The sequence below is a fragment of the Cervus elaphus genome, chromosome 5 (assembly GCF_910594005.1).
Source record: "Cervus elaphus chromosome 5, mCerEla1.1, whole genome shotgun sequence".
NCBI lineage: Eukaryota > Metazoa > Chordata > Mammalia > Artiodactyla > Cervidae > Cervus > Cervus elaphus.
Window position 1 is genome coordinate 122,253,663 of NC_057819.1, and position 20,126 is coordinate 122,273,788.

Sequence of the window (20,126 nt, forward strand, 5' to 3'; positions counted from 1 at the left end):
TGATGCTGATCTGGATGAAACCTCCCACTCTGGCCCCACCTGACAAACGGAGAGGTGGCCCCACAGATACGGAACCCATCAGCCATAGACCTCGCTTAAATACACCAAACACGAAAGATGTAAACCTGGGAAGCTTCTGGTAGACTTTATTTTTTTTCCTCTCACCACCCTGTAAAAATATCATCTCCTTCAAAACACACATTCTAGGAAGTTAACAGAAAATGCTGAAGATTAAACATTCTGGGAAAACCATAGCAATGCGGCCTCAGTGACTGGAGGCCTGCCCTCATGGAGACCGGGCTCGTCACTGTCTGTCATCTGAGTGGATGGTTGAGGCACTTAATGAATAACACACTTTTCAGTTAAAAAGAATTTCTAAGATTTATTTCAGTTTATTTGTTTTGAAGTCAGAGAAAAACCAAACTAGTATGGAGAATGAGCTGAGAGTTTCAGACATTTGAAACAGGCACAGGTCACACTCACTCAGCTTTCACTCCAAGATGATCCTGCCCATAGGCTGTAGACTATCGTGCACTGGAGAAACCACAGGATATACGTGGGCAGCTCTCGTCACTGCCACGGACCCCACTGCTGGACACGGTGGGGGATGCCACGAGGGGACATCCTGAGGGGAATCAGGAGGGGACCCAAAGAGGAGACACTATGAAGGGATAATCATGAGAGAATGCCACAAGGAGACACCATGAGGGAAACATCATCAGGGGATGTCATGAGAGGATACCATGAGGGCAGCCATGAAGGGAACATCATGAGGAGACGCCATGAGGGAAACCATTGGGTACACTATGAGAGGAACAGGATCAGGGGACTCCATGAGGGGATAATAAGGAGGAGACACCGTGAGGAAAGAAACATCATCCAGGGAAGCCAGGAGGGAACATCCTGAGGAGATGCCATGAGGAGAATATCAAGGGGAACAGCCATGTGGGGAACTTGAGGGGAACACTGAGAGGACTCTCAGAGGGGATATCAGGGGGTGTGCCATGAGGGGACATTGATAGGCACACAAACTGTCCCACGGAGGCATAGCCACGCCTTCTACTTTACCTAATGACTCAGCTCCCAGCTCCAGGTGGGAAGAACATGCCCACCCCTGGCCAAATGAGGATCTTGCCTGGCAGCAGGAACATAGATGTGACAAAGACCCTTCTCAGGTGCCCCTGTTCCTGCTGTGTGTTGCACTTTTGTTTAAATACCCACGACTAAACAACACCAGCACGTAAACACAAGACTGAATCATACCCATAAATCTTTGGGTGGTAAAAAGATTATGGAAACTGGGGGCTTCCAGGAACCCTTGACCTGCCCCACTGGCCTGTGGCAGGCGCCTCAAGTTCCTGGGGATCCCAATGACACTGGGGAGCAGCCCTGGGGTGGCAGCTTCGGCTCTCAGGCCTGGGAATCTGGTCCTGACTTACTGTTTGCCAATGGCATCCCTGGTGATGACTTCAGGCTGCATGGACTGGTGTGTCCCCACCCCAAACCGCAGCCTCATGAAAGGAGCCCCAGCCCAATGCTGGCCTGGCTCTCATCAGAACTGAAACTAAGAGCCTGTCCTTTAAAACGTCGAAGATCTCCCGACTCTGATCTGCTCTGGCCTCTATTGTCTGATCTGTGGAATCAGGATGTTGATATGGCATCCTCAGGGTCCGTTGTTCTCTCCCGGTGGAGCCCTGTCTGGTGGGTTGGGGGCATGTGGAAGCCGTCCCCCAGTCCAGCCCTGTTGCCACACCAGCCCCGAGACCTGCTATGAGTGTGCACTTGTGTGCTTGTCTGTGAGTGCGGGTGTGCAGTGTCTAAGTGTGCATGCATGTGCCCCTGTTGTTGGGTGTGTTCCCGGGGCCCTTGGAGCAGGTACCTTGGTTCCTAGATCCCCCCTGCCTAGGCCAGGTCTAGTGAATTAAAGTCGATAGAAGACTTAATTAAGAACCATAGGACCTTGAGATGCAAAGGGCTGGACCCTGAAGGCAGGAACCACAAACTTAGAGGACTGAGAACCAGATGTTGGCCAAGGCCACTTTTGGGAAGGATTTTCTGCTTATCTGTGTTTCCCAAGGCTTCTAAAATGAACATGAACTACTGTGGAAATAAGAAAACACACAACTGTAACATTCTCACCTAGTGTGTAGCCTATATCCACAGTCTGGGTGAAGCAGAGACACAGAGAAGCATCAAGAAGGACAAAGGGGCGACCCATCCAGCTTTCCCCTGCAGATGGAAAACCCAGGCCATGCAGAAGCCTGTGAGTGGGGTGCGGGTGTGTGGGTCCTATGTAATGTGCTGGGTTTGACACCAAAGGGGCAGGGGGCGGTGTTAGGGAAATTAAAATGGAGGAAGTCTTGTTCAGGTTTCAGAAGCAGGAGAGCAGATCTTGCCTGGACTATGTGCCTGCTTGCAAACACACAAATTGTTACCAGCAAGCCAAGTGGCACTTTGAATAAGAAAGGGACTGGGGCTTGGATTTTCTTGAGCCCCTGGAGTTCTGGCCAACTCCCTGGGGTCTGGAAAATCTTGTGACCCACAAGGTGAAACAAACAACATTGTAAAAGTTAAAGAAAAACCAGAGCTGCATTTTTGCACACCCACTGATGATGATATCAGCTTCATCCTGGGATTATAAGCAGGAGCCTCCAAAACTGCAATTTGAAGTCTCACCTGCGTGATGTGGCCCTTTTCCCAATTGGGACTCCATATGGCTATTACTGAGGGACTTGCCAGCTCTGCTTAAGACTGGATGTTTGTCGACCCCATGTGGTGATGTGTGTGCTGTTACTTTTCTCTATTGTTTCTATTTCTCTTCTTTTAATGGCTGTATATTGAAATTAAGCCAAATTATCTTCTAGTAAATATTGAAAGTGTTTATTGTGTGACAAGTGGTTTCTTTTGTTAATGAATCCTTCGAACCAAAAACAAAAGTAAAACTTTCAGCAAAATGGTGAGGGGATGGTGTGGATCTGAGGTCACCCAGCCAGATGTGATGTGGCACCATCCTTGAGGACCATTTTACCTCTTTCGGTGACAATTGCGATTCTCTGCAATCTCAACAGACTGTGCTGGCAGTATAGGTGCCCACAAACACTCCCTGCGATGCTGGGAGCAAGTGATACTGCGGCAGGGGTGGTTTCCAAATTGGGTCCTGGAGCTCATCTCTGTAATAAGACTCCAGGAACAGTCATGCTTGTCTGGGGTTCATCCTGTGCCAGGCCGCATGTGACATGTGTGTGCTTAACACAGGGCATCCAACCCCAAGACAGTGTGAGGCCAGTGCCGAGAAACTTCAAAACAGCCAAGTTCATGCCAGACTGGTGGGGCTCAGGGCCCCCACAGCTGGGTGTGGCCCCTCAGCTGGACTCTAGCCTGGGTCAGGCCCCCTGAGAACTGGAGAAACAGAAGGTGCCGTGTCAGAACCCAGGGTCCTGAATCCTCTGCCAAAGGTCACTCCCATGCGGAGAAACTTCTCTGCAGCCTGTTCAGGGTCTGGCGTTGACTGGTTCACACCCTGGGCATCTGGCCCTGAAAATGACCCTCCCTGCTGTAACTTTAAGTTCACCAGCAGAAACACCCACGACTGAGCGTCGTTTCCACTTTGGCTAAGTCTCTTCATTCTTTCTGGAGCTATTAGTATCACCACGAAAAGGCTGTGATCCATTAAGGGGCTAAGAAGGTGTATGTGCCATTATCATGATGCTGGAGATTCTTCTAGGTGGTTGTCAAATAGCTTAGCAGAATCAGTGGCTGGTGAGTGCTCTTTTGGTGGACTTCGCTTCTTGGGATTTGGTGGCAATTCCTTTGCATTCTTTCCTGATTCTGCAGAAAGAGAAACTGTAGGAGCAAGTCCTCGGAACACTCCGGCTTCTAGCAGCACAGTCTTCAGTACCCCGGCTTGTCCTTGCCGCAGTAGAAAGGAGGTCACTATAGCAGTGACTCGGGAGTGGGCTGGGTAATCGGCCTGGTGGATGGAGGTCACACCCTAACACAATCTCTTCACATCCAAGCTTTTCGAACAGGCCGAGTAACGGGCAGAGTGACATGCTGTCCCTGTGGTGGGATGGGGCCTGTCTGGGGAGGAGGAAACGAGCCTTGTCCCAGCCACCCCACGCCCGGCCCTTGGTTAAAGCTGCAAATTCTGCTCCTTTTTGGAAAGCAAGACTCTAGATGTTGGACTCTCAGGACATTTGGGCTAAAATGTACTCATATACTCAGACGACACAGGAATTCTCTGTCAATTTAAATGCCATTCTCTCAGTAATAGAAGAAGTTGAAAAGTCTTTTATATCAATGGCTTGGGGAAACAGTATTTGTGGGTCTTAGCAGATGTCTCCCCTTTTGCAACAGTCTTATAATTAGGAAAACCTCTAAGAAAGAAGCTTTTAAACCATATATGTGGTCTCCAATCTAAGCTCCGGCAAATGAGAAAAGGAAGCACATTGCCCAAGTGTTAGGAAACCAAAACTGAGAGAGCCAGGAATGCGGTGGAGGAGGTAATAGAATCATTCACTAATTAAAGCCATTGCTGCCTCCCCAGGCTTGGCTTCCAAGCCACTGCTGGAGGAAACAGGAGAGATGGGGTAGAAATGGCAAAAAGGGGGCTGGGCCATTGCTGCCCTTTTTCTGGTCACTTGTGTTTGAAGAAGAAGGAACTTGCTGCTTTTGCAATAGGCTGCCAAGTTCCACATTTCTTCCCTGTGATCTTGACTTCCCACCGTGATACCAATGAAGACCCTCATCCTACGCCTCCCTTTCGCTGGAAGCCCTTCCACACCTGTGCAGTTGGCGCCCTCTGCGGGGTGGCTCAGCAACTTACAGGTTCATCATGCCCTCACCCATGGGGGACAGGTGTGCTTTCCAGGCTCCCCTAAGGAAACTGGTCAAAGGAAATTCTCAAAATAAAACCTGGCATGGAAAGACCAGAATGAACACCGTCAAATCATCCATCAAGCTCCGTGCATGACTATGCTCAAGACTGTTTTGCGACTTAATGAATGAACGGAAACTCTACCTCTGCATGTTGAGATTTTGAGGATTTTATATCGTCACGCACAGTGCTTTGAATCTGCCAACATTTCCATAATGAACGTTTGGCGTTTTTTTAAAACTGGATTTTGTTTGTTTGTTCACATAGTGTGTCTTAATCTGCTTGGGCTGTTACAATAGAGCACCCCAGGCTGGGCAGCTTATAACCAACAGATATTTATTTCTCACAGTCTGGAGGTTGGATACCCAAGATCAGGGTGCCAGCAGATTCGGTATCTGGTGAGGGCCCTCTTCCTGGTTCCTAGCAGCTCTTTCTCACTGTGTCCTCACGTAATGACACAGAGAGGTAACTCTTGCTGTTTGTTGTTGTTCAGTCACTAAGTTGTGTCCCGACTCTTCTGGGACCCCATGGACTGTAACCCACCAGACTCCTCTGTCCATGGGATTTCTCGGGCAAGAATCCTGGAGTGGGTTGCCATGCCCTTCTCCAGGGTATCTTTCCGACACAGAGATGGAACCTGTGTCTCCTGCATTGGCAGGCGGATCCTCTACCACTGAGCCACCTGGAAAGCCCAGAGGGAGCTCTTGGGTCTCTTTTCTGCGGACATGAATCCCTTTCCCTTTTGTGTGGCTCCGCCTCCTGACCTGGTCACCTCCCAAAGGCCCCATCTCCTAACGTGGTCACAGTGGTGGTGGGGTGATCAGGATTTCACACATGGATTGGGGGTACACCCGCATTCAGCCCGTGTCACAAGCATGAAGATCAGCTTTTGTGCTGAGGTCCCTGTGTGCACTTCTGCATCTCTGTCAATGACTCCTGGAGGACTATGGGGAGCAAAAATGCTTTGGCTGGAGGGCCGGCCTGTGATATTAGTGACTCTTCAATTCCAGCTCAGGGCCAGGTTTCTGAATAAGCACAAGAAATATAATTTACACTTATTTCACTTGTGCAGTAGCTCCAAACGGACCAGTGGTTTTTGTTTTGTTTTATTTTTTACTTTAAAATATAGAGGGGTTGGTTTGCTAAACTACAATGAGCAGATACCTTTAGAAATGTGCATCAGGTGTCGGGATGGGTGAGTTGGAGGAGAAGAGAGAGATGAAGAAAGGTTGTGAGGTGATGGCCAGGGCAGGAAGGGTTTAGCAGCCAGCCCGAGGAATCGCAGGACACCTTATGGAGGGGCCTCAGCCCTGATGACCCCTTTCCTCTGCCCAACAGGTGGGGGCACGTCCCTCCAGTCCTGGGTCCCTTTTGTGTGTCCTGAGGCTTTAGTATCTTCCATCCCTCCAACTACTGGGACTCAGAACTGAAACAGAAGCCCAAATCCCACTTTTCCACCATGAGGACAGGTTAAAATGAAGCCCCTCAAAGGAACATGAATCAGAAAGTCAGAAGGCTTTAGCTCTAATGAAAGAAAAACGCGAGTCCGTTGGCGTCTCTGGCATTCATTGGCCCAGTGCTGTGCTGTGATCTGCCCTGACTGTGTGTCCTGCAGGGTGATAGAGAGAGCTCTGGCCACTGATCAGCCCGTGAAGCTAGGGACCCCTCTCCCTCTGGGCTCCAGCCACAGGGGAAGGTTTTGCCCCTGAGAGGGCTGGCCACGGTGCCTGCCTGTGGAGCTGGGTTGGACCCACCTGAAGCAAATCTGTGGCCACCAGGTTTGTGAGGTGTGGGCCAGCATGTGGCGTGGCTCCTGGACCCCTCTCCCCGTGGGGTCCAGGATCAGCAGCAGCTGGTGAGCAGCACACAGCATGGCAGCTGTCCAGACCTGCGGAACCAAAGCTTCCACGTGATCCGGTGCTCGAGATACGCACAGGCAGGAGGCACGGTCGTTCACACCAGGCACTGTCCTGAGATCTGATGTGGTCTCCTGTGTGTTTATGAGCAGTGTACTGCCCTCTCCTCTTCAGCAGTGCTTAATTCTAAAATTAAAATTTCTCCTGACAATTTTTAACCCTAAACTTGTCATGGAGCTTTATTCATTGTCTGACACCAGGATAGCAGAGATTGCTCCCAGCCCCGTGGCTCCATGGCATGCCCCCACGTGAACATACGTGAGCCCGTGCCTGTGAGAGCACCGGCTGTGGGCCAAGTCGAGCCCTAGGGCAGTGGCCACCGTCACGGGGCAGCTGGGCTAACGGAAGTGCACGGTGAGCCCGGCAGGATCACACAGGGTGCTTTGGGGCAACCTCCTGTGGCATGAGGGGCTCTAGCCACGCTGAGCTCCAAGGTCAAGTCGCTCTGCAGAGTCTCAAAGCTGTCTAAGTAAGGATTAAACAAAAGACAAAAAAGAAAAATATACATGCAAGTTGTGTCGAAGTCTGTTTTGAGAAAAAGGTGTAGATCTGGGTTGGAAGGAGACACGGGCAAACGTGACCCAGGGCGTTCCCAATCCTCCATGAACTGCCCCGCAACAGTGACAGTGACACGCAGCCAGGGCAGGCCCAAGTGTGATTCTGACGGCGACAGTGTCACAGGTGGAGGGGCTCCAGCTGCCTGGACCCCTGAATGACCGTGTGGCACAGGCCCCCTGCACAGGCTCCCAGGGAAGGGGTGGAGGCCCCTGCTTCCACAGATCCCCCACCGCAGACCAGCACCAGGAGGTCCCTCTTCCAACAGAGGGCTCGGGCATTCGAGGGGAGACCAGGTCAGGTGCATATGTTCACAGGGGATCACCCGCACACCAGTCTCCCTCACCGTGAGCAGGCCCTCAGACCAGGCCCCCCAGGCATGCTGACTCAGACCTGCCAATATGGGGCCCAGTTCAGAATGGTATTCCCCCAACCCCGATAGCAGCTGCCTAGAAGGCTTGTCCAGTTAGAGCCAGACATGAAACAATGGGCCAGTTCCAAATTGGGAAAGCAGTACGTCAAGGCTGTATATTGTTACCCTGCTTATTTAACTTATATGCAGAGCACATCATGCAAAATGCTGGGCTGGTTGAAACACAAGCTGGAATCAAGATTTCCAGGAGAAATATCAATAACCTCAGATATGCAGATGACACCACCCTTATGGCAGAAAGCCAACGGGAACTAAAGAGCCTCTTGATGAAAGTGAAAGAAGAGAGTGAAAAAGCTGACTTAAAACACGACATACAAAAAACCAAGATCATGGCACCCGGTCCCATCAGTTCAGTTCAGTTTAGTGGCTCAGTCGTGTCTGACTCTTTGTCACCCCATGGACTGCAGCATGCCAGGACACCCTGTCCATCGCCAACTCCCAGAGATTACTCAAACTCATGTCCATTGAGTTGGTGATGCCATCCAACCATCTCATCCTCTGTCATCCCCTTCTCCTCCTGCTCTCAATCTTTCCCAGCATCAGGGTCTTTTCAAATGAGTCAGCTCTTCGCATCAGGTGGCCAAAGTATTGGAGTTTCAGCTTCAACATCAGTCCTTCCAGTGAACACCCAGGACTGATCTCCTTTAGCATGGACTGGTTGGATCTCCTTGCAATCCAAGGGACTCTCAAGAGTCTTCTCCAACATCACAGTTCAAAAGCATCAATTCTTTGAGCCTCAGCTTTCTTTATAGTCCAACTCTCACATCCATACATGACTACTGCAAAAACCATAGCCTTGACTAGACAGACCTTTGTTGGCAAAATAACATCTCTGCTTTTTAATATGCTGTATAGGTTGGTCATAACTTTTCTTTCAAGGAGTAAACATCTTTTAATTTCAAGGCTGCAGTCACTAGTCCCATCACTCATGGCAAACGATGGGGAAACAATGGAAACAGTGACAGACTTTATTTTCTTGGTCTCTCAAATCACTGTAGATGGTGACTGCAGCCATGTAATTAAAAGACAGCGGCTCCTTGAAAGAAAAGCTATGACCAGCCTAGACAGCATATTAAAAAACAGAGACATTACTTTGCCAACAAAGGTCCATCTAGTCAAAGCAATGCTTTTTCTAGTAGTCATGTATGGATGTGAGAGTTGGATCGTAAGAAAGCTGAGCACTGAAGAATTGATGCTTTTGAACTGTGATGTTGGAGAAGACTCTTGAGAGTCCCTTGCACTGCAAGGAGATCCATCCAGTCCATCCTAAAGGAAATCAGTCCTGAATATTCATTGGAAGGACTGATGCTGCAGTTGAAGCTCCAAAACTTTGGCCCCTTGATGCGAAGAGTCAGTTCTTTGCTGGGAAAGACTGAAGGCAGGAGGAGAAAGGGACAATAGAGGATGAGATGGTTGGATGGCATCACCGACTCAATGGAAATGAGCTTGAGCAAGCTCTGGGATTTGGTGATGGACAGGGAAGCCTGGCATGCCGCAGTCCATGGGGTCACAGAGTCAGACACGACTGAGTGATGGAACTGATCCTGAGAAGGCCTGCCTGGGTGGTAGAGGCCTCCCTCCATGAGCCTGGTCCCCGTCTGGGCTCACAGCTTGAACACCCAGCTTCTGCATCCTTGAGCAGGGGCCCACATTTCCAGCTTCTTCTGATTTTAGGGAGAGGCCACAGACAGCCTGTCAGAAAAGCACCAGTTCCCAGAACAGCGGGCACAGTTCAGGGCAGCATGCTGAGCCCGTGGGATGGCAGGCAGAGGCTGTGTGGCTGACTCATCTCTTCTGTGCAGACGCTGCTGAGGCTCGGCTCTACAAGGAAACATGGACCAATTGTAAAAAGTGAGGAAAGAACTCAACTCACCACCACCCCACCCTGACACATCTTCTCGCCTGCCTCCCAGATGTCTGAGATTTCTGGCAGGATAGCCGTCATGGGCACACAGAGGCAAGAGGCTGGGCTGTCCATGTGCTGGCCATTCCATCAAGGCCTCTGTCTAGTCCCTAGTCTGGCTTCTGAGACAGGATGACCTCCCGCTCCAGACAAGTGCCTTCCCCACCCATCTCCCCTCCCCCCAGCAGAGTGCAAGCCAGAGGTGTGCAGGACTGATGAGGAATTCCAGGCCCAAGGCCACTTCATTGGTTCCAGGTCCATGTGCTCCTTTGTGTGTGTGTGAGTCACTCAGTCATGTCCAACTCTTAGTGACACCATGGACTGTGTAGCCCGCCAGGCTTCTCTGCCCATGGAGTTCTCCAGGCAAGAATACTGGAGTGGGTTGCCATTCCCTCTTCCAGGGGTTCTTCCAGACCCAGGGATGGAAACTGAGTCTCCTACATTGCAGGCAGATTCTTTACCGTCTGAGCCATCAGGGAATCCCATCTGATCCTTTAGTAGTAAACAATCCCCACATTCTTTTAACCTCTGAATACTTTTTTGAACGCTTTATCAGCTGAGCCAGTGAAAATGCAACAGTAAAATGGAAACTCGGTGGCAGATACTCCATGTGCAAAAACGATGGAGTGAAGGAGTGTGCGGCCTCCATTCACATGCCACCAGTCAAGTCCCGAGATTCTGTGCCAAAAAACAACAAACCGGGTTTTGTGAATAGTATGCATGTATTATGAGGCATAATACATGGGACTCTGAGGTGGGACTCAGAGTTTTCCAAAAACCACACTAACCTCCTTTATTTAGCAGTCTGCCTCCAAAATCTTCCCAGATGACTCAGAGGTAAACAATCTGTCTACCTAGCAGGAGAGGCAAGTTTGGTCCCTGGGTGGGGAAGATCCCCTGGAGAAGGGAATGGCAACACACTCCAGGATTCTTGCCTGGGAAATCTTGGGGACAGAGGAGCCTGATGGTCTACAGTCAATGGGATGGTAAAAGAGTTGGACGCAACTCAGCGAATAAAACAGCAGCAGCCACCTCCAAAGTGGGGAGGGCCTGCGGGGCCGGCTCTGAAAACACTTGTTCCTCCGTCCCAGGGACACCCATGGCTGTTGAGCACCATTCACGGAGAACCCGCTGTGCTCAGAATGGAGGACCTTCACCCCGCTGGAAGAGAGGGACCTCATCAGAACAAAACACCCTTGTTTACTGACCCCTCGAAGAAGGAAACGTGCACTCTCTCTGCCCCCCTCACCCCGACCCCAGGGGCCCAGCCTCAGTGTGGACCGGCCCCTGGGGCTCCCATGAAGCCTGAGCAGCTGGCTCGGCTCTGCTCTCAGCCTATGGACCTCCCCCTCAGGCTGACTCTGGCACATTCCAGAAGGTGGGAGCTGAACCCTCAGATGTGTGCTGACCAGCTGAGGGCCGGGCACCCGGACCATCCCCAGGGCCCCTTGTGGGAAAACACCCACTTGTAAACTTTGACCCTCAGTCAGTCTCAGACCTGGTGGCCTCTGGCCTGTATATTCCAGCCCTGGGCCCGGAAGCCTCTACCAGGAGAGGAGGTCAGAGTTCAAATGAGGATGTGGAGGAAGAAAGAACTGCCTCGGGGTTGGGGTGGGAGTGGGAGGAAAGGAGGGGCATCTTTGCTCCTGAAGTGTCCTGGAGCTGAGGGCCAATCTTCTCAGGGCAGAAAGGTGGGAAGACCCTTGAAATACCTGACACCTACTCATGGCTGAGTGAGCCTCTGAAAAGGGTGGGGTTGGGGGGCATGTTCTGGGGGGGATGCAGTTGACTGAAAGAAAACCACTCAGTGAGGGAGCTATGAGTGCAGTGAGAGACTCCATTCCAAGAGCTGGGAGAGGCCAGCTGGTGTGGGGCTTCTGGCCAGGAATACAGGTGGACTTCCATGGTGGGACTAGTTGTAAAGAACCTGCCTTCCAAAGCAGGAAACGTGAGACCTGGTTCAATCCCTGGTTAGGAAGATCCCCTGGAGGAGGGCATGGCAACCCACCCCAGTCTTCTTGCCTGGAGAATCCCATGGACAGAGGAGCCTGGCCAGCTACAGGCCATAGGGTCACAGACTCGGACATGAGTGAAACGACTTGGCATGCACAGACGGTCAAGGATATGTCTGGGCAAAGGTGACTCTACTGCTTGCCACACAGAACAGACGTATCTCAAGTTAAGGATGATGGTGCTCTTCTTTGTGTGGGAAAATGCAACCAGCTGGGTCACCTTAGTTCTTCCTGAGGCTCGCATCTAACCACCTAAGGGGCTGCTTGTCCAGAGTACACAGTGTCCAGTAACGTCTCTAATTCCTGTCTGAGCACAGAAGTGCACTGTGGGTCAGCGGCTGCAGAGGATCAATCGTTGCAGAACTGGACAGTGAGCAAGACACTCTTTGCTCCTCTTTTGTGTGCAGGGTCAAGCCCACCAGGCTGCAACCCTCAGCAGAGTCACTCAGGAATGGCCCCTCAGCCTTGGTGACCGTCCAGGGGTTTCTGGGAGCTCCCACTCCTTCCAGATGGTCTTGGGGTGACCTTCCACCCAGGAAAGGCAGCATGGTGGTGCCAGGGTCCCACAGCCCCTCCCCTGGAAAGACCAGGGATGGGTCAGAAGTGTGAGGTGATGGCCTTCAAAGGACCCATGGTTTTGCACTTAGAGCCCATGGGCATTTCAGCCTGGCCCCACCCCTTCCACCCACTGACCCGGGACCTTGGGGAGGGCCCAAGATAGCTATGTGGGGGGTCATCCTACTGTCCCTTCTTCTCCCATCAACCCCGCTCTCTTTAATCTAATAAAAATTGTTGTTTATTCTTAAAGAACACAGTATTCTCTGACTACTTGAGCACAGGATCACTGTAGAAATTCTGGAGGAAAAAGGCTGAAGAAATTGTAAAAACCTGTTGTTCCCAGACTCAGACTTCATTCCTGATGACATTTTATGTTCTTCTAGCTTCTCTGGAAGTATATGTTTCTATGGATTCAAAAGGAAGGGGCTTCCCAGGTGGTACTCGTGCTAAAGACCCTGCCTGCCAATTCAGGAGATAAAAGCACATGCAGGCTCGATCTCTTGATCGGGAAAATCTCCTGGAGGATCGCATGGCAACCCACTTCAGAATTCTTGCCTGGGAAATCCCATGGAAGGGAGCCTGGTGGGCTGCACTCCCGTGGGTCCCAAAGAATCAGACACGATTGAAAGGACTTGGCATGTATGCCCGTACGCGTTCAAAGGGAAATTGGGACGATGCTGTCTGCAGAGTTGGGGGTTTAGGCTGCCTGGTTCTGCTGATGCCCCGACAGTACTGTCAGATGTGCCAGGCTTCACCGCAGCCCCTCAGTCCACCCAGACACGTCACACACAGGAGCTGTGTATGGAACCTGTAACTGATGCAGCTACTGTCACAGGAGCACCCCCAATCAGATCCTCTGCTTCCCCGCAGACCCGTGGGTGGTCCCAGGAGCACTGGCTCCTCCAGGTCAGTGGCACTTCCAGTAGCTGGGCCCCTCTCTGCCACACAACAGACCCCATGGGCCCTCCCCGCATGACGACCATTTCAAGTAGCCCCTGAAGAAGGTCTTTCCCAGCTCCTTCCTCGCCCAGAAACAGCTGAGGAGTCTCGCTTTGTCTGCAGCACTCTTTCTGAGATGCCTCTTGGAAACTCCCACGGAGGGAGGGCATCTCCCGGGATCAGAAGAAGCTGCATCCGGGCCCTGGCATGCCCTCTCATTGCTCTGGGGTTAGAGTCTTCCCAGAGAAGCATCTTGATTCTCGGGTAATTCTGGGAATGGAAGCAGAAAGCTGAAAGCAGAGAGCAGACTGTGTGTGTGAAGGTTCCTCCACCACCTTCTCTGGGGGTCATGCAGGGTGACTGGGGCAAGAGAGAGCAGGAAGCCAGGACGTGCGGGCCACTCTCACGCTCAGTGGGATGAAGGGGAGCCTTTCTGAAGGGCTCTAACTTTTATGGATGTTTTGCAATTTTGTCCCTCCTGGGCCTGCTGGTCCAGGTACTTCCCAGGATTGGGGCATAAGCTTCACCCTTCCTGGCGCTGGTTCCCACTCAGCCCTCCACAAATGTTTGTTGAATAAACAAGAATTGATCTGGGAAAGAATTCACATTGTTAGAACAGAGTACTTTAAGCAAATCAATAAAACACAACACAAAATAAACAAATCAACACAACGATGGAATTATCCTGCCCCCCAAAGTTCCTGAGCCAGGGATGCCTCTCATCTTACAGGTGAGGATTCTGTGGGGAGCAGGTTTGAACACCCCAAGTCATCTGGCACCCTGGCAGCTTCCATAGGTGCTCCCCCAGGGCCCAGAATAGCCAGGCCAGCCCCCCAGGAAGGTCTGAGACGGCTCAGGGACTCTCGTCTGTTATCCCAGCTCCTGTGCCTGCAGCCCCACCCAAGACTTGTCTGCAACGCCCCAGGGTGATGCCAAGGAGCTCGTCATGCTTGCACAGGACCTGCCTTCCAAGGTAAACACCCGACTGGGCCCCCCAGGGGGCAGGACACCCACTCTGAAATCAGAGGCACTAGGACAAGGGGGCACTTGCTGTTTGGGGACCAGGGGGAAGCGGAGGCTGGTAAGCCCGTGTGGATGCAGGGGGACAGTAGCAGGATGGGTGTTTACCTGAGGAAAGGGGGCAGGAGGAGCCTCACTCAGGGCCCACCGAGGGATGGGGCCACCAACCGCCTCATTGCACTGTGCATCGTGTACATAAACCACAGTGCTTGTAAGCACACCAGAGGATTCCCTCTAGGGATACTATCCCAGGAGATTTACTTTATGTTGACCTCTTATTTAACTTCTATGCAGAGTACGTCATGCAAAATACTGGGCTGGATGAAGCACAAGCTGGAATCAAACTGCTGAGAGAAATATCAACAACCTCATAGATGCAGACGATACCACTCTAAATGGCAGAAAGTGAAGAGGAACTAAAGAGCCTCCTGATGAAGGTGAAAGAGGAGAGTGAAAAAGCTCCCTTAAAACTCAACATTCATAAAACTAAGATCTTAGCACCTGATCCCATCACTTCAAGGCAAACAAAGGGGAAAAATGGAAGCAGTGACAAATTTTCTTTTCTTGGGCTCCAAAATCACTGTGGATGGTGACTGCAGCCATGAAATTAAAAGACACTTGCGTGTCTGAGGCCATCGGCCAATGATGACAGCGCTGGCCAGTGTAGATGGTGTGGGTGCAGTGAGGGGTGGGAGAAAGAGAAATCAGCCTTTGTCGTGTCCCGAGACTGATGGGGGTGGGTAAGAGTCCATGCAGCTTTGGGAACCGAATTCTTTCCGTGTTGGGGAGTCCCTGAGGGTTTGGGAGGGACGACACAAAAATGACTAGCTGTGACGCAGGAATGGTGGGTGGAAGAACCTACCAGGAAATGTGTGAAATAAATTATTTTTGGAAGGAAAAAAAAAAAAAAAGACACTTGCTTCTTTCATAAGGAAGGAAAGCTATGACAAACCTAGACAGCATGTTAAAAAGCAGAAACATCACTTTGCTGACAAAGCTCCATATAGTCAAAGCTATGGTTTCTTCAGTAGTCATGGACAGATGTGAGACTTGGACCATAAAAAATGAGTGCCGAAGAATGGTTGCTTCTGAGTGGTGGTGCTGGAGAAGACTCCTGAGAGTCCCTTGGACTGCAAGGAGATCAAACCAGCCAATCCTAAAGGAAATCAATCCTGAATATTCACTGGAAGGACTAATGCTGAGCTGAAGCTTCAATACATTGGCCACCTGACTCACTGGCAAAGACCCTGATCCTGGGTAAGACTGAAGTCAAAAGGAGAAGGAGGCAGCAGAGGAGGTAGTTGGACAGCATCACTGACTCAAGGGACACAAATCTGAGCAAACTCTGGAAGATAGGGAAGGACAGGGGAGCCTGGCATGCTGCTGCCCATGAGGTCACAGAGTCAGACACAACTTAGCAACCCAACAAGAACAGCTTTTGTAAATGCTGTGCAATGAACACGTTGTCATGATAAGGGGGAAACAGTGATCTAATGTTTGAATCACCTAGTGAAACCTTCCCCTTCCAGGCAGAGCTGCCTCCCCCTGGCTACTGTGGCCACTGAATCTCCGTTTCTGTTGCCCCATCAGCAAGGTGACTTCAAGGTATACTGACAGGGCTCCTCCCCAGAGAGGAGAGGAGAGTGTCCAATCAGCGGTGGCCTGCGCACCAGGGTCTGGGCAGCCTGGATCATCAGGAACCCTGGAGGGAGCTGTGGGGACCATGTAGTTCAGCGAGACTGGCGGATCCCCGACTCTGCCCTGACTCTGAGGGGGCCAGAGCAGGAGTTAGACCCTCAGGATCGAGTTACTCAGTGCACGTCGGGGGCGGAGCCAAAGCCTGACCTACCTCATGTTCCCTGAAGCAGCTACAAAACACCCCAGCTAATAAGCACTTCCATAAATAAAATGTTATACTATGTTGAAGAAATTAAAAGAAGGTTCAGATAAATGGAAAGGCATATCTGGGTCTTAGTTGAGGAAGGATTAATACTGAAAATGTGATTCTTTCAAAAATGCAGTGTAAAGACTAATAATTCCCAAGAGCACAGAAGGCTGGGGCAGCTTGGGACAAAATAACCAGATGTTTGAGGAATGCAGCCATTTCAGAAAGCAAACATCATGCTTCTGGGTGTCTCCATCAGAAAGAGAAATATTAATCGGTTAAGAAGTTTAGTCCCAAGGTCACATTCAGCACCCCTTTCTCATCTTGAGGGTATGAGAAAATAAATGACCCAATCAAAAAATGGGCCAAAGAACTAAACAGACATTTCTCCAAAGAAGACATACAGATGGCTAACAAACACATGAAAAGATGCTCAACATCACTCATTATCAGAGAAATGCAAATCAAAACCACAATGAGGTACCATTACACGCCAGTCAGGATGGCTGCTATCCAAAAGTCTACAAGCAATAAATGCTGGAGAGGGTGTGGAGAAAAGGGAACCCTCTTACACTGTTGGTGGGAATGTAAACTAGTACAGCCACTACGGAGAACAGTGTGGAGATTTCTTAAAAAACTGGAAATAGAACTGCCATATGACCCAGCAATACCACTTCTGGGCATACACACCAAGGAAACCAGATCCGAAAGAGACACGTGCACCCCAAAGTTCATTGCAGCACTTTTATAATAGCCAGGACATGGAAGCAACCTAGATGCCCATCAGCAGACGAATGGATAAGGAAGCTGTGGTACATATACACCATGGAATATTACTCAGCCCTTAAAAAGAATTCATTTGAATCAGTTCTAATGAGATGGATGAAACTGGAGCCCATTATACAGAGTGAAGTAAGCCAGAAATACAAAGAACATTACAGCATACTAACACATATATATGGAATTTAGAAAGATGGTAATGATAACCCTATATGCAAAACAGAAAAAGAGACACAGAAGTACAGAACAGACTTTTGGACTCTGTGGGAGAAGGCAAGGGTGGGATGTTTCGAGAGAACAGCACAGAAACATGTATATTATCTATAGTGAAACAGATCACCAGCCCAGGTTGGATGCATGAGACAAGTGCTCGGGCCTGGTGCACTGGGAAGACGTAGAGGAATCGGGTGGAGAGGGAGGTGGGAGGGGGGATCGGGATGGGGAATACATGTAACTCCATGGCTGATTCAAGTCAATGTTTGACAAGACCCACTACAGTATTGTAAAGTAATTAGCCTCCAACTGGTAAAGATAAATGAAAAAAAAAAATTAAAAAATCACATTTTATAAGTATTGTCAGGATAAAGAGATAATATTGATTTTTCTGTGATGATTTTATACCAAGATTGCTGAACTCTATAAAAAGATGTGAACTCACTTTCTTGGGTTTTCTACATAGGCCATTGCAATGTGTCAACCTGACTGGGCTAAAGGATGTCCAAATAATGTTTTACATTATTTGTAAATAAATAAATAAATAATAATGTTTTACATTACCTGGAAAAAAAAAAAAGAAGTTTAGTCTTACATTTTAAAACTTAGATGTGTCTAAAACACGAAAGTTCCATGGTCTCTAGTGATGAGGATTTTGCACTTTCACTGCCGTGGCCTGGGTCCAATCCCTAGCTAAGGAATTGAGATCCCACAAGTCACGTGACTCGGCCAGCTTGGCTGAAAACATTCTGGACCGTGAGAGTGAAATGACCGGGATGTGAATGCTGACATCCGGACCGCAGGAGCCCTAGGGAGATCACTGAAAATGAAGAGGAAGGATGTGCATTTCTTGGCATTTAGAAAAAACAAGAAAACAAAGTGAAGGATTTTGGTTTGAAAGGGGATATAGGCACTAGGCAGAGGAAGTAAGGAAAACACTCCCCCCGCCTCACCAAGGGCTTCCAGGGGGCTCAGTGGTAGAGAATCTGCCTGACAAAGCAGGAGATGCAGGAGGCACGGGTTCAATGCCTGGGTCAGGAAGATCCCCTGGACAAGGAAATGGCAAGCTACTCCAGTATTCTTGCCAGGAGAATCCCATGGACAGAAGAGCCCGGTGAGCTACAGTCCACAGGGTCGCAGAACACGGAGCATGACTTAGCAGCTGGGCAGAGCACAGCGCTCCTCACCAGAGAAGAGGAGCTTCCGTCTCCCCAAAGGCTGCCGTATACAGGAGTGAGAACAGTCGGATTCTGCCTCAGCTGCTCAGGATACAAGGCGAACTGTACCAGAGCTTTCGAAATAGCGAGGAAACGAGAAGCCAGGATTCTGGGGCTGTGACCCCAGCCTCAAAGCTCACGGACACAAAGCCCTGTTTAAACACACTCTGAGGCCCATGAGCCCTTGGAGGGTCAGCACTAGAGGCCTGCCGTGAGGTGGGGGTGCCGAGTGTCTGAGATGCCAGCACATGTGATCATGAACGTGGCCACATGCTTGGGGAAGTTGCTCAACCAGAATGAGAGAATAGAAGTCTGCACATGTCAGAGTAGGATGGGTGATGGCTGCTGCACAAAGATCCCCCCCATACCAGCAACTCTCTCTGCCCACCTGATGAGCACTTGCTCAGCCTGAGTCCACAGCCTCTCCCCTGGCGGCCCAGAGACACCTCTTTGCCCCTTACTCTGCTCTACACCCTGCCAGCAGGTCATTTTGGGTTCTAGTGGAAGGGGACCGTCCACATGCCACTCAGTTGGCACTGAGGACTCTGGGCTTCCTTACCCCACCTCCAAACCACCAATAACTCTGGGGTCTCCCTTCTCCATACACCTTCCAGGCTTCTGCACCCCCATGGAAGCACCTTCAGACTCACTGCCCCCACCCCACTCCTGCCTTCCAGGGGCCTTTATTGGAAGTGCAGGTCTGATGAGGGACGTCCTACATGGAACAGAAACATCCTCTTTCTCCTGCCCCACAACCCTGCCACAGCATCCCTGCTGGGTCTCTCTCTCCGAGCCTCTCTCCTTGGGGGTGAGGGTGGGCAGAGCCAGGCCCAGCCCTGCACATGCCCCTTTGTCTCTGGCCACCCTTGACTCAAGACTCCACCGCCCCAGGTGTGAGCTCACGGGACACGGGCTGCCCGCAGCAGCGGCTGCACACCGGCCCCTCTGCCACAAGAAGGTGAAGCCTGGAGGGTGTGAGCAGGCAGGTAGGCCAGCGGGGAGTGACAACAGCAGCCCTCCTCCTGGTCTGCAGGAAATCTGGGCCCGGCTGGCGAGAGCCCAGAGGCTAGCAAGGCTGGACATGGACCAAGGACTCCGGATTCAAGTCAACAGCAGCCGCTTGCCTCCAGCAATTGGAAAAAACGGAGCCTGAAGTCGAACAAAGAATGATTCAAACACCTCTGGCCTTCCCCACCCTTGTGACTCTCACACATTTCCCTCATTCCCCACTTTCAGCATCTCAAAGAGAAACTTCTATCTTCGTGATTTTTATAGGCACCAAACCATTTGTACCTGAGAAGCGTGCACACCCCGTAAGGAAACTCCCAGCTCTCAGCGCTGCTCTGAGGTCAGCGCCTACTGGACTCCACCCTCTGGGAATGACCCCACTCAGGTCTGTCCCGGGGTCACCTGTTTTGGCCACAGAGAGTCTCCACACCCACCCTGCTAGGACCCTCCGTGGGGAGGGAGCCGGGAAGAGGGGCTCCTTCTGCTCAAGGGCTAATGAAGGACAATTTTAAGCTCTTTACCACTTGCTCCTATTCACTCTCTCTCCTTATCCCTGCCTGTGCCCCCAGCATGACTTCTATCCAGGTGGCCCCAACTTGCATTTCTGACAAGTTGCAATCAGGCTCTGAGGATTCTCAGTGGGCAGGGCTCTGCCCAGTGTCTGTGTATGGGGGTGATGCACACAGCAGGGGTCTGGCAGCTCCCCAGATCCATGCAGGGGCGTGAGTACACCCAGCTCCCCAAATAAGGATCTGTTCAGAGGAAGCTTGAAAGTGGAGAACTCCAGGAACTGGCTCTCCTGGAAAACTGC